Consider the following 13,420-nt stretch of genomic DNA (forward strand, 5'->3'; position numbering starts at 1 on the left):
AATGTGTGCAGTTTGGTTTAAATAGACCAAGAGTGCTTGGATTTCTTAAGGATATTTAAAATCGAAACTACATCATCAATTTTGGCGCCATTCTAACACAGGAACGTAAACACTTACCCTGAGCTATGAGAAAACAGTTTGAATAAACAATAATGAATCAACACCGTCTCAAACTGAAGCTTCAGATGAAAAAATTAATGAAAATGTCGAAGATTATATAATAAACATGGATCTATTTTTTGAATAATTAATGATTTCAAAAGCAATTTTGTCAGCTAATTATAAAATTTGGCGAAATAGAAGTTGTGAAGAAAAATGGGTACACGTTTTCAGTCATTTCATAGAAAAATGTATTTCATTTCACAGTCCCATTCAGATAATAGAAAGCGTTGCATTACAATATAACATAATATATTTCAAATGTATTATTTACTTCTTAACATCATTTCTGTGTAATTTCTACAATCAATGTTCATACCAAATTTTGTAGTAGGTAAATGTATGTATATGGGTAACATAACAAAAACTTTTTAACCAATACTGTATCCATCACAAGACATAAGAGTTCGAGTAATTATCATAGTGTAACATAAAAAATAAAACAATTCTAAATTTCAGGAAGTTGCGTAGTGAGACATAATGTCGTTCAGTAACCCGTTCAAGTGCTATGGTCCAGTGCAAAGTCAAATAATTAAAATAATTACAAAGCTAGGTAGGTAAAATCAATCTAACGTTTATTTATGGAGATAACAGTAAGAATACAGTTACATTATAAAATGGTGGTGACTGGTCATCTTTATACCTGAAGAAACAACTGAAATTTGACATACCTTCTTTACATATTTAACAATTCACCGTTCCCGTTTGGGAGGCATTATACAAAATTTTGGGTACTTGATACAGGCGAAAAACTCAGACAGATACTGTCACGATGCAGGTAATAATAATTAAATGTCTGAAGATACATCTGCAATCTGCAAGAAAGAAAAAACAATATGAGAATTAATAATGGGCAAATCTTTCGGAGGCTCGGCTTTCCACCCCACAGCCGCTTCCAACCGGTAGGACTCCGGTCTTCCCCACAACACCGGCCATATTGAAGTGAGTAAATACTCAGGAATTCGTGATTCAATACGCCTTCCTTCTGTGTAGGTTGTTTAATCATTCATCACACAGGGACTCCGGACTGCTGGTCTCCGCTCTGCATCTTAGAAGTCAACTCTCGTTCTTTTTCTTCGAGAAAATTTTTTTCTTTGTCTCCTTGGCTCCGTCAGAAAAAAAAAAAAAAAAAAAAAAAAAGGTGTAAACGAAAATCTTCTCTCCGTCTCCCTCTTTCGAAAACACTACGCAGCCACTTTAATAGCTGGCGCGGTTTTTGAAAATTTGGCGTAGAAGGTGAACAGCAACCAGCCAAGTCCTGCAACCCAAACAGAGAAATCTTCGCGGGAAGGGGTTTCCCGACTACCAGAAGAGCCAGTTAGCGCATTTCAATCATTCGGCCTCCTCCGCAGACGAAAACAAGGCGGGGATCTAGCCTCGCATCGAGGTCCAACTCGACCATGTAGAGCTTCCTACCCAACGATTATTTCCCATCTCTTCACAAATACGCTGTAGAACCTTTTCCTGCTAGCGCTGTCCAGCAAAACGGAATTCCCCTATCAGTGACTCTCCAGATGGTATATACATCCAACACGTCAACCGACATGTGGTTTTTCGTTTGAGCGAAAGAATTTCAGGGTGCAGTAATCCTCTGATAAGGGATTCTGAGAATGGATTAATTCCAAGCTCACTGTTGGGATGTGAAAATTTTCAGAACCAAGTCAACACAAATGACTTTAGTAAATTAAAAATTAAACTATTACATAACAATATAATTCATTAAAAAATGTCAGCACTATATAAATTGTTTCTTCAGCAGCATTTTAAGTATAAATACTCATAACCCAGAAACCAATGTAAAAGCTTTACTAAGCTGCAAAATTAATAGTGAACAAAATTGCAGTGAACTTTTCGATGCCATTAAAAATAAAAATAATTTGTTGGCACAGCTTCAGTATAGCCCACCCGGAATTTTAAACAAAAAATACCGCCAAGAGCAGCGATAAATGATATGATCTGGTAACCCATACTATTCGCCAAACGCAATATAAACAAGAGGATGAAATTACGGTTACAGCTAATATAGTAGTCAGTTACATTTATTCAATTTCAATACAAATTACCGAGATATCCGTTTACTCAAAGTTTAATCCACGTGCCCTGTATTCTTACTTTTCCGGTATAGATTTCTCTTAAAATTTGTCTCACGCTGCGTTGCAGGGGGGAATACAACATTTTAAATTAGAATTCTACTAAATTAATATCTAAATACACAATTCGTAACACTTTTATTGGCGATTGTTTAACGTGAATACTATTTTGTATATATTTTTTTGGTTACTTTGGAGGTGATATTTTTGCGTTTAGTTATTGGTTGCTCTAAAACTGCTGTTAGTGATGTTGTAATTAAGTGTCAGGAGATTATAAAGGAAAATTTAAGTTGGGAGTTTTCAGACAATCGTAAAATTTTGGAAACAGACATTTTATGTATGAATTAACAAGAGAGTATGAACTTTTTAGAGGATTTTTAATGGATTGTCGATTATTGAAGGATAACGTTCGCTGTGAAAAATGTAAAATACCATGCTGGTTAGTTAGTCAGAAAAAGTCATCGAATGGTAGTATTTGGAGATGCAAGAAGTGTAGGGCTGAGAAATCAATTAGGCTAGGATCTTGGTTCGCCTGTAGTAAGCTCAATTTTTCTAGAAACATTTTTTTTTTTTTTTTTAAACAACGCGAGTCAATGGAGTTGCTTATGCGCGAGTTCCTGCAATTCTTCGATTTCTTTTAAGTGAAAGCAGATTTCTTAGTATATGAGCATGTAGAATTTATTCAATGTCTGATTTTTAACTGAAAAGAGATCGCTATATACATGGGCAAAACCAATGTAGTGCGCAATGCCGAGGTTGTGCGCCGTGCCTAGTTTGTGGAATTCTTGGACTTTTTCAAGTGAAAATAGATCGATGTGTACATGGGCAAAGCCAATGTAGTGCGCAATGCCGAGGTTGTGCGTGGTGCCTAGTTTTTGCAATTCTCGGATGTTTTTTAAGTAAAAATAGATCGATGTGTACATGGGCAGGGCCAAAGCAGTGCGCAATGCCGAGGTTGTGCGCAGTGCTTAGTTTGTGCAATTCTCTGATGTTTTCTAAGTGAAAATAGATCTATGTGTACATGGGCAAAGCCAATGCAGTGTGCAATGCCGAGGTTATGCGCGATGCCCAGTTTGTGCAATTCTCTGAATTTTTTAAGTGAAAATGGACAAAGCAAAGGCAGTGCGCAATGCCGAGTTTGTACAATATTCTGATATTTTTTAAGCGAAAATAGATCATTGTGTACATGCACACTGAATTCAATTGGCAATTCTTTAATGTTTTTCGAGCGAATACTGATCGTTGTGAATATGAGGAAAGCGAGGTTGTGTGTGATGCTGAGCAGCAATGTAACGTATTTATGTGCAACGTTTAATATATCGTTTGTAATTTAATTTTTTTTTTGTTTTAAAATTATATTTTAGACATATTTTTTTATTTAATTTGTATTTTTAAGTGTTTATTTTTGATATGCTGATAATGCTTTCCGACTTACGATATATATCGATAGCCCGACTATCTACTCAACAGTAGCAAAACTGTAAACTTTGACCCTATAAGTAACTTTTACCTCATTATTATAATACGTAGTGTTTGCTATCGTAATTGCACTTGATAATATGAGTTCTTTGAGAATATGTGTGTGTGTGTATGTGAATCATTGCTTAGTGTTCCAAATTTGTAGTATTTATTTTCTTATAATATTTTCTTTCATTGTGAGAAATTAGATTTTTTTATTTATTAATGTGTAGAATTCTAGTATGCCTGCCTACAGAGAATATGATGCGATTTAGGACTTTAAGAACCTGTTTTTCATTAATGTGAAGTTTAAAATTTTTAGAAAATAATGAAAATTGTCTAGTTACTGGTATGTAAGGGATTATGCCGTTATGTAGCAAAACGTTAATTTGTAAATATGATAAAATTGATATGTTCCAGAGAATAAATTTAAAATTTAAAAAAATCTTTTTTTTTTTTATTTGTATAAATGCTGAAGCTTAAAAATCTTTGAAAATACTGAAGCTGTATGAAATGCAAGTATGAGAGACTGCGACGTTCTTTATCATTTTAATAATTGGTAGAATTCGCTTACTGTATCATAGTTATTTTAAATATAAACAATTTATTATACTTATTTTCAGTTACGCCTAAGCTTAAATGTCAGAAATGTAAATTTAAAGTATAGAATTTGATGTTAATTTACAATAATAAACAATTCATTATTTTTTTTTTTAAGAGAAAATAGAAATTACGCGTAGCATGGAGATTACCATGGACCTTATAAGAGATAGACTAACCCAGTGGGCGGGGCGCGCGTCACCGCAAGAAAGAGTAGGGACGATCTGGTTTACTTTAACACTGAAAACCTATGGCTTTTGTAACACATAACTCTTTTTAATTATTAAATGTGTTAGCTTTATAATTATTTGGAACGTTAATTATGCTTGATAAATATGCTAAATTTTTAAAAATCAATCTCAATTTCAAAAATAAAAATATATAGAAATTCTGATTTGTGAAATGAGGCGCTAAAACCAGCTTTATCTTGACAATTATACACGCTGCAATAGCCAATCAATGTTAAATTTCTGCAAGTCGTCCTTACTCCTCCGGATATGATCAAGGTGACAGCCGGCAACGCCTCAGACGAGGGAGAAAACCCGTTTGGGTTAGTCTATTTCTTATAAGGTCCATGGAGAATACATTGTGACGTCACAAGCTTATTCCCGCCCGTTTATGGACGTCACACAGCTCCGCCTTCTCAATTTTGTTGATGCAGCCTATTATACGCTTTTACCAAATTATTTAGCCCACCAGCGGCCGAGCGGTAAAGTCGCTGAACACTGGTAGTTCGGTCTGAGGTTCGAATCCCGCGAACGGGCTGGCTGCATGGGTGTTTTCGTGGTTTTCCCCATGTGTAACGTGTATACGAGCCAGTTTCCCTTAGAAAGTCCTCCACGAAGGCATCCCTCCCCTTAGGCAGATAGCCCTCGAGGCTTTGCCATAATCACACACACACACACCAAATTATTTATTAAAAATGAAATAGCTAAAGGTTTTCCGGTATTGTTTTTAAAATTACATCCTTTTTAACCTTAATCATTTTTTTAATATTTATTTCTATTATCCACGATTTCTGATGAAATCTAGAAGGCCGCCATTTTTTGAAACACTGTGTTTCGTCGAAAATCTGGATGGCAACCATTTTTCAAAACAACGTATTTCATGTGCTTTGGCGCCAAAACAAATTCGCCAAACTTTGAAGGTGGCTATACTGAAGCTGTTCCAATTTTTTTCAGAAAGTTCACAATAGTAAAAAATACTAATGACACTAAAAAAAAAAAAAAAAAAAAAAAAAAAAAAAAAAAAAAAAAAAACTGAAATGTTTCAGATTTTAAATTACGTCCAAAGGGGCGTTTTTTTAACGTTTTGAGTGTTACCTTTATTTATTAAATATCATGTTCTTTGCACTTAAACCATAAAATTCAGTTCAAGAGCAATATCGCAAAATAATGTTAAATTAAGCATATCTTTAGAATTTCCGATATACACAGTCTCGCGAGCTGGAGATAAAAGTATTTTTTTTTTCTATATAACGTTGCCATTTCTCGCTTTTAAAGCATTGAGTTTGTAAATCAAAAATTCGTTAAAGTTTTACAAAATATAAAATCTATAATAAAACAAATTCCAAATTTGGGATTTCAGATGCCCATATTCGCAGTAGGATTTCGTCATTCAAAATTCGATGGCTCTATGTACCATTGTTTTATCACAATGCGAGAAATAGACAATCATTTATGCAGATTTTTCATTATTTAATTTCTTCAAATATAATGCAGGACTCTAACATTTTGTGGCAACAGTTTGAAAAGTGAACCGACGTTTATGAGTCCGACGCAAAATCGCAAAACGAAAACAATAGTCCTTCAGGGACAAAGCCCCTTTGGACTAATAATATAAAAAGGTATGTAATTTATTTAGTAATTTATTTTAACTCATTGCTGTCTTTTGTTAACGACTTCTTATAAAGGAGTAGTAGAAGTACCTTTTTAATCACAATAGTAGCTTTCTCAAGTTTCATTTTTTGTTGCCAGTGTTTTCTGACAGTTATCCCAATTTGAGGACAAAATATTATGGTATGCCTAGTCAGAGTTCTAGAGGATCGATGAAGAATAAAATGGTAGAAAGTGTATGTTTTTTAGATTACTACTAAGGTAAGATAGTGTAATCGAAAATAAGAAAAGAAAGGATCAAACCAAAATTCTTTTTTTTTTTTTTTTTACTGAATTTGCTGAATGCCTATTAAAAGAGGAACTTTTACGATAACTGTAAATATGAAATAAAAAAATTGTAAAATGAGGTTAAATTAATTGATTATATCAAAGCACTAGAGTTATTTGGCTTTGTAGAAAGCATGAATTTAAAAAGAAATTTTATGATAACAGTAAATATAAGATGAAATATCAAACAAAAGTATATTTGGAAATAAGTGTAAAATACAGTTAACCTTCCAGCACGCGCGCGTCGTATTTTTTACGACATCCGTTATTTTACCATTTTGGGCACGAAAAACGACAAAAATGACTGAATATTGATAGTAAATTTGTTAAGAAATAAAATATTAATCTTATTATTGCAAAATACAAATGATATCACATTAAAATATAAGTAAATTATTTTTAAATTCTCATGTTAGTGAGATGGAAATGCAATGATGTATTTTATTATAGAAAATTTTTAATTTATTATTTAATAATTATATTTTAAAATCGAAGCTAATTTTAATATTCACCAAAGACAAGTATAGACAGTAAAAAAGGAAAACACCTTGGTAGGAAAAAAATTAGGCTTAGCATTACTGACTTCTGTAAGGAAATTTACTTCTTACTGGTTACAAAAACGCACTTTAAACTAACTTTAATGTTTTTATTTATTTCTAAAAAATAGAAATCAAAGAAAATAAGGAATGGAAATCGCTATTGTTCTCCCATTCAAAGGTTTCCTTGTCTTCCTTTTCTTCGTCAGATAATTCTTGAAGAATCCGAGCAAAATCAGCTCGCTGCACATATTTTTACTTCCTTGTACGAAGTAAAAAGGAAGTATTGTAATCGCGAAAAGTTTCAGGCAGCAGATTTCAACTAAAATATCCATTTTGACCGCTATCGAAAGCAATTTAACGATGTTTATGCGTGATATCTGTCTGTAAGGACAGAATAAAATACTCTTTTCCTTCAAAAAATTTATAAAACTGCTTTAAAATTAATTCTGAAGAGAATTTTTCGTGGCGTCTGTACGAAAGTATGTACGTACGTGCGTACGTACGTATCTCGCATAACTCAAAAACGAGTAGCCTCAGAACGTTGAAATTTTGTATATAGGAACTGCTATAACATGTAGATGTGCACCTCGTATTTTGGTTGCAATCGGCCGCAGCAAACGTATATAAATATATTTATATATATATTCACTCTGTTACTCGGCTCAGTGATCTCAGTTTCTTTACTCTTATATGTTGGTAAATTGTGCATTGTTTGCTTTAAGAATGATTGAATTATGTTGTTTTTATCTTCCGGTTAAGGATTTTATGCCTTTAGTAAATCTGTGGGCAATATTTTTAGAATTATCAGCAATTTTAAAGTTGTTTAATTGCCGCTAAGCCTTTTTTAATGGCGGCCATCGATGTTTACATTTGAAACAGGAGACTAGTGGATTTGTTGCCAATCTAGAGAAACTTAGCTTCGCAACAAAAAAGATAACGCATTCATTTATTATTTAAATCATGCTTAATCTTTTCTGGAATTTTTTCGAGGAAATAAGCGTTTCAGATTTACTTCGTAATTTTTAATATAGATATTTTGAGTTTTTATGTATTTTTGCCTTCTTGCGAAGTGAGAACTGAATTAATTAAATGAGAAATACTCAATCGTCTGTGAAAAACTGTTTCTTTTTCTTTTTTTTTTTTTTTTTTGCTTAATTTCTTTTATACATCATTCTAGCTTTATTATAGTATTTGAATAGAACATGTGGCAACGATTTGATAATTCTATTTTTTAAATGATATAAATTTTGTGCATTATGAGTTATAATATGAACGAAATATATAAGTTAACTGTTATATAATTATTGGATTATATAATAGTTAACTTAGTTTCCGTTATAAAATTATTATATAAGTTAACTGTTATATAATTATTAATACTGTTAAGTGAATCTAGCGCCAGAGTGTAGCTATGGTAAACAAATACTAGAGTGAATTTTAAAGGATGCATTTATTCTATTGTGTTTTATGCGCTGTCTGCGAAGTAAATTTAATTCAATCCAATAAGTTTATTAAATGCAAGAAAAAATGCGTATAATTTAATATTCCAATTTAATATTCCAATACAAGGAAGTCATGTGGTGTACACATCAGATATTTTGGCCATGAAAACGATATAAAATTTACAGAGCCAAATGCATTCAAATTAAAATAATACATGGCAATTCATAACACAAAATTACAAAATATTTGAGAAAAAAAATATTTTCCGAATTTTATGAAAACGCTGCCACGCAGCACAAAAGCTCAGTTAAAAAAGAAAAAAGTCAAATGACTTCCTGTTGGCACATTCCATGATGTGGAGAAGGGTAGAAAGGAGGAATAGAAATGACTTGAAGATGTCTCAGCTTCGATATGCGAAAAATGTGCATTAAAAACTGAATTTGTCTCGTAAATTTTTCCCATACGCACGTGCTGGAAGGTTAAGTTAATTTATAAGGTATTTCTCCCACTTTCCTAGCGTGCCTTCGTGGTGTAGTGGTTCTGCACGTTGGGACGGTATTCCAGAGGTCCGTGGTTCGATTCCCGGTTACCGCTGAAGTCTGAATTCATCGCTAAGCGACGAAGGTTACCATGCTGAAAATAAACCTATTGCACATGCGTAAAGCATAAGTTATGCTAGTGTAGTAGTGGCCCCAAACCTCTTTGATTAAATACGCTTCGGAGTGCGGTTTACCATATTTTGCCAGGCACTGTGAAATTTGAAAGTTGGGCTTTGTTAGATGGTTTGTTTTAGAAAGGTAATTGCAAAAACCAACTTTCTCTGATAATTATAATTCCTCAATTTCCCTTCGGAAACACCTACCATTCAGCTTCATAAAGTTCGGCCAACAATCTTGTGGTTGGTGTTAAAGTGCCGTCTGACACTAGATGTGCGACACACAACACTTTCTCCGCACAGAATGCGTAATGCTTTTCTAATTGTGTTCAATAACTTCAAACGATTCTGTCCAGGTCTCTTGAAATGATCTTCCACTATCAATGTTGAATTTTGCCCTTTTTGCTCTAGTAACATGACAAGTTTCAAGACATGAAGTATAGAAAAGTACAAAATTTAAAAATAAAGCGTTAAATATAAATCAATCATAAAGAGTTAACATTATTAGTCAATAGTAAGGAATTGGATTTTCACGAATCAACAATCTATGGCTACAGATTCAAATATGAACAGGGGACAGCAGTAACCTTTAACCCGGACATCTCTTTGCTAAACTTTTAAGTTTAGACTTCATATGCTCCTTTTCGGCTTTTTTGGGCTTTTTTTGGCTGAGCACATGTGAATATGCTTGGTTTTCCTACTAAGATTCTGTGTTTTGCTTATTATCAAATTGCGTGTTTTTACATTATATTTATACATTCCGTTTAAGATATTAAATTAGAATTATTCTTAAGTTACCTCAAAATGCTCAGATCTGAAAACTGGAATCTATTTAACAATGAAAGTATTAAAACTCACTGGCAGTTTGCAATAAATTTGAATTCGTTTCAGCAAACATTAGCTGCTTCAATTTTGGCGTATTCCTTGCCATGTAACAAGAAATATGATTGGCCCAAACAATTGAAACGTCATTAATTGGGTCAATAAATATGTATATTATTTCAATGACGATATATATGAAAATTTTATATCTAGGCTTAGGCCCTATGCCAGTGGCATTATGAGAGAAGTAAGTACGTGAAATGTTCAAGAACAGAATAAAACACTTATTTAAATTACATAGTATCGTTTTATTGTGATTATTGACTGACGTTTTATTGTGATTATGCTATCAACAACCCTCTCCAGCGCTCCGCACTAATCTCGCACCTGCAAGAACTCCTCCGTCTACAAGAAAAGTCAATGAGAATCCAAATTTCCTGGGTGAAGGCGCACGCCGGAATCCAGGGAAATGAAGCAGCAGACGCTCTTGCCAAGAAGGCTGCCCAAAATGAGGAAACGGAGCAGATTCAGGTGCCCCTGCCCCGGTCATGCCTAAAGAGGCAAATAGAGGAGTCCGCCATTGGAAACTGGCAGAATGAATGGGACCAAATCCCGCAAGGCCGCAGAGCATATGAGTTCCTGCCCAAGGTAGAGGTGGACTGGCTCATCTCATCTCCCTACCTCACGCGATATATAACAGGCCACGGCCCCTTTCCGACGTACTTTGCAGAAAGGGGTCTAGCAACAACTGATATGTGTGTTTGTGGCAACGTGGGCTCACCAGACCATTATGTCACGGAGTGCCCCTTAACAGCAGAATGGCACATAAAATTCCCAACTACCAATGTTCTGCCTTTCAAACGCCTTCTCATAAAACATCGAGGCACGCGGCAAAAGCTTAAATGCATAATGGCCAAACTAGAAAAAATGGGCATAGACCTATGCAGGCCGGAATAGGGCACCTGCAATAAACATAAAAGCATCTTACAACTGTGAAGACTCAAGATGGTTGCAGGGCCAGGGTAATACCCGAGTAGTCATAGAAAGCCGTCCGAGTGCCCTGTCCTGCTGTCACCTGTCACCTGTGATTATTGACTAAGGAAGTAATATTTCAGTCGCGTGCCGGCTGATGAAGCTCTGCGTGCTGACTGGCACGTGTGCCATAGGTTCGCCAACACTGTGCTAGCTGGGCCAGACGCTTCTATAAGAGATAAGGAATTTTCTTACTACTTTCCACATGCCTTCGTAGTGTAATTGGAAGCACACTCGACGCGTATTCGACAGGAGTCTGGCCGAGGGCACTGCACGTTTTTGACGTCATATGCGTTTTTAAAAAAATTAGTTATTCTACAAGTAGCGTCCCAACTAAAAGGTGGTTAACTATAATTTTCATCATCAGAATTTGGCGACTGGGTCCCCTTATCCTCAGTTGCCGTTATAAAAAGGGCTAAGAGATTTAAAAGATGGCTTCTACCTCCTTTACGCAGGCTGGCGTGGTGTAACTATAAGAATACTTGACGCGTATTCGAGAGGTCCAGGGTTCAAGTCCGGCGAGGGTACTGCACATTTCTTACGTCTCCTGTTTTAAAAAAAACCTAATGCCTCTACAACTGTGAAAAAATTGTTTGCTTTATAACATTAATCTGGCCAAGTAGATCTAATTTTATAATGATATTAAACACGTTGTTAAGTTAGGCTGTTCAAGTATGGAAAAGCATGTAAGGACTATCTGTATAAGGGAGAGGAGGACTTTCGAAAAGAGGCTCATATTCACATTGCACAAGTGGATAACCACAAAAACGAACTATGCAGCCTACCATTAGCCTCAGAACGCAGCCTGGTGGAGCTAACACTATTCAGTGGTCTTATCTACTCGGCCAATGGTGGAGCAATAAGCGTGTTAAGTCTTCTCTGATGGAGCTTACTTAATTCTAACACTAACCAGCTATGTATAAATTTTCCAGAAATGAACTTATGTAGATCATATTGAGGAATCATATGTTAGCCACTGAGTTATGCGCTTTTCCACGAAGTTTCTGTTTAAAACGATAAGAGTTGTTTGTGTGGTTTGAAGTATCATTTCAGTGCTTAAAAATGAGGAAACATTCAAATTTTCAAGTTAATAGTTATTTTAAAATGCTACATGTAAGAAAAACATTAGAAGTATTTAGTCATCACTTTTTGAATATAGTCTTACGAATTATGTATAACGTAACAGGAAAAGTCTGAAAAGATGAAGCTTTATTGAAAAAATAAGACTGCAGGACAAACTCTTTTTAACATTGAGTATATGGCTATCTCGCTAATCTGGTGATATCGTCAAGCTGGCAATGGTTTGGGGACAAATCAACAAAAACTGCCAAACATGGTGACCAAATGGCGACATTTCGTCCAGCCCTTGTTGCGCATCAGTGGTTTTAAGATTCAGCGGTAACCCAACTTTGTCGAAATTGTGGTTCAGTAAAACATAATATCACATCAAATAGGAATAAATCAAAATCAATACTCACCAATCAATAAAATATAAATTGATTTAATTAAATATAATAATATCTCAATCTCAGAATCTCACATCACACCTTCCATCGAATCTCAGAACACATTCAATGGCGTTCTTAGCGCCCTCTAGCATTACGCGGGTATTACCATTTTCCCCGCTTTAACTCCCATGGAGCTTACATTTCAATTTCCAGATATTGAGATAAATTTAAAGTCACTAAAATTACACTAAACTAAATATTAAATTGGTAAACTATTAAATATAAAAGTTTTTCAAGTTCATTCAGTCTTTAAATGGTAGAGGAATAATTTTGTTGATGGCTTGCCGAAGAACTCCTGACTTCAACTACTCTGACCAGGTCATCAGCACCCGGATACACTTGCTGTATGTGACCCAATGGGCCAATGCAAATCATTGGAGTTGGAGTCCTTTAGCAGTATTAGTTTACCAATCTGCATGTTTGGCTGCGAACTGCTCCATTTGGCACGATTCTGTAGTTGATTTAGATACTCGGAATGTCACCGCTACCAAAATTTAGCTTGGAGTCTCTGAACTAGTTCCCACCTGGAATGAAAGGAAAGAGAATCCGAAGCAGTATGTGGTTCAGGAAAGGTTAACATAGCATTTCCTGTCAAAAAATGTCTCGAAGTTAAAGGCTGTAAGTCATTTGGATCGGAAGAAAGCGGTGATAATGGGCGGGAATTCAGAACTGCTTCTATCTGAGTAACTAAAGTAGTTAACTCTTCAAAATTCATGAAAGCTGATTTTGCTACCCTTAACAAAATCCGCTTCACTGATTTTATGTTTTGTTCCCACAGTCCGTCAAAGTGAGGAGAAGCTGGTGGGATAAATTTCCATTGGATGCCTTCTTCTGCACTAAATCCTTAAATTGAGTTAGATTTGGAAATTTCATTATATGCGTTAAGAATATTTCTCGCACCTTTGAAATTCGTGGCGTTGTCGCTTCAGATAACGGATGGCTTGGATCTTCT

The sequence above is a fragment of the Stegodyphus dumicola genome, chromosome 4 (assembly GCF_044657685.1).
Source record: "Stegodyphus dumicola isolate Sdum_Otavi_A_Nest chromosome 4, ASM4465768v1".
Classification (NCBI taxonomy): Eukaryota; Metazoa; Arthropoda; class Arachnida; order Araneae; family Eresidae; genus Stegodyphus; species Stegodyphus dumicola.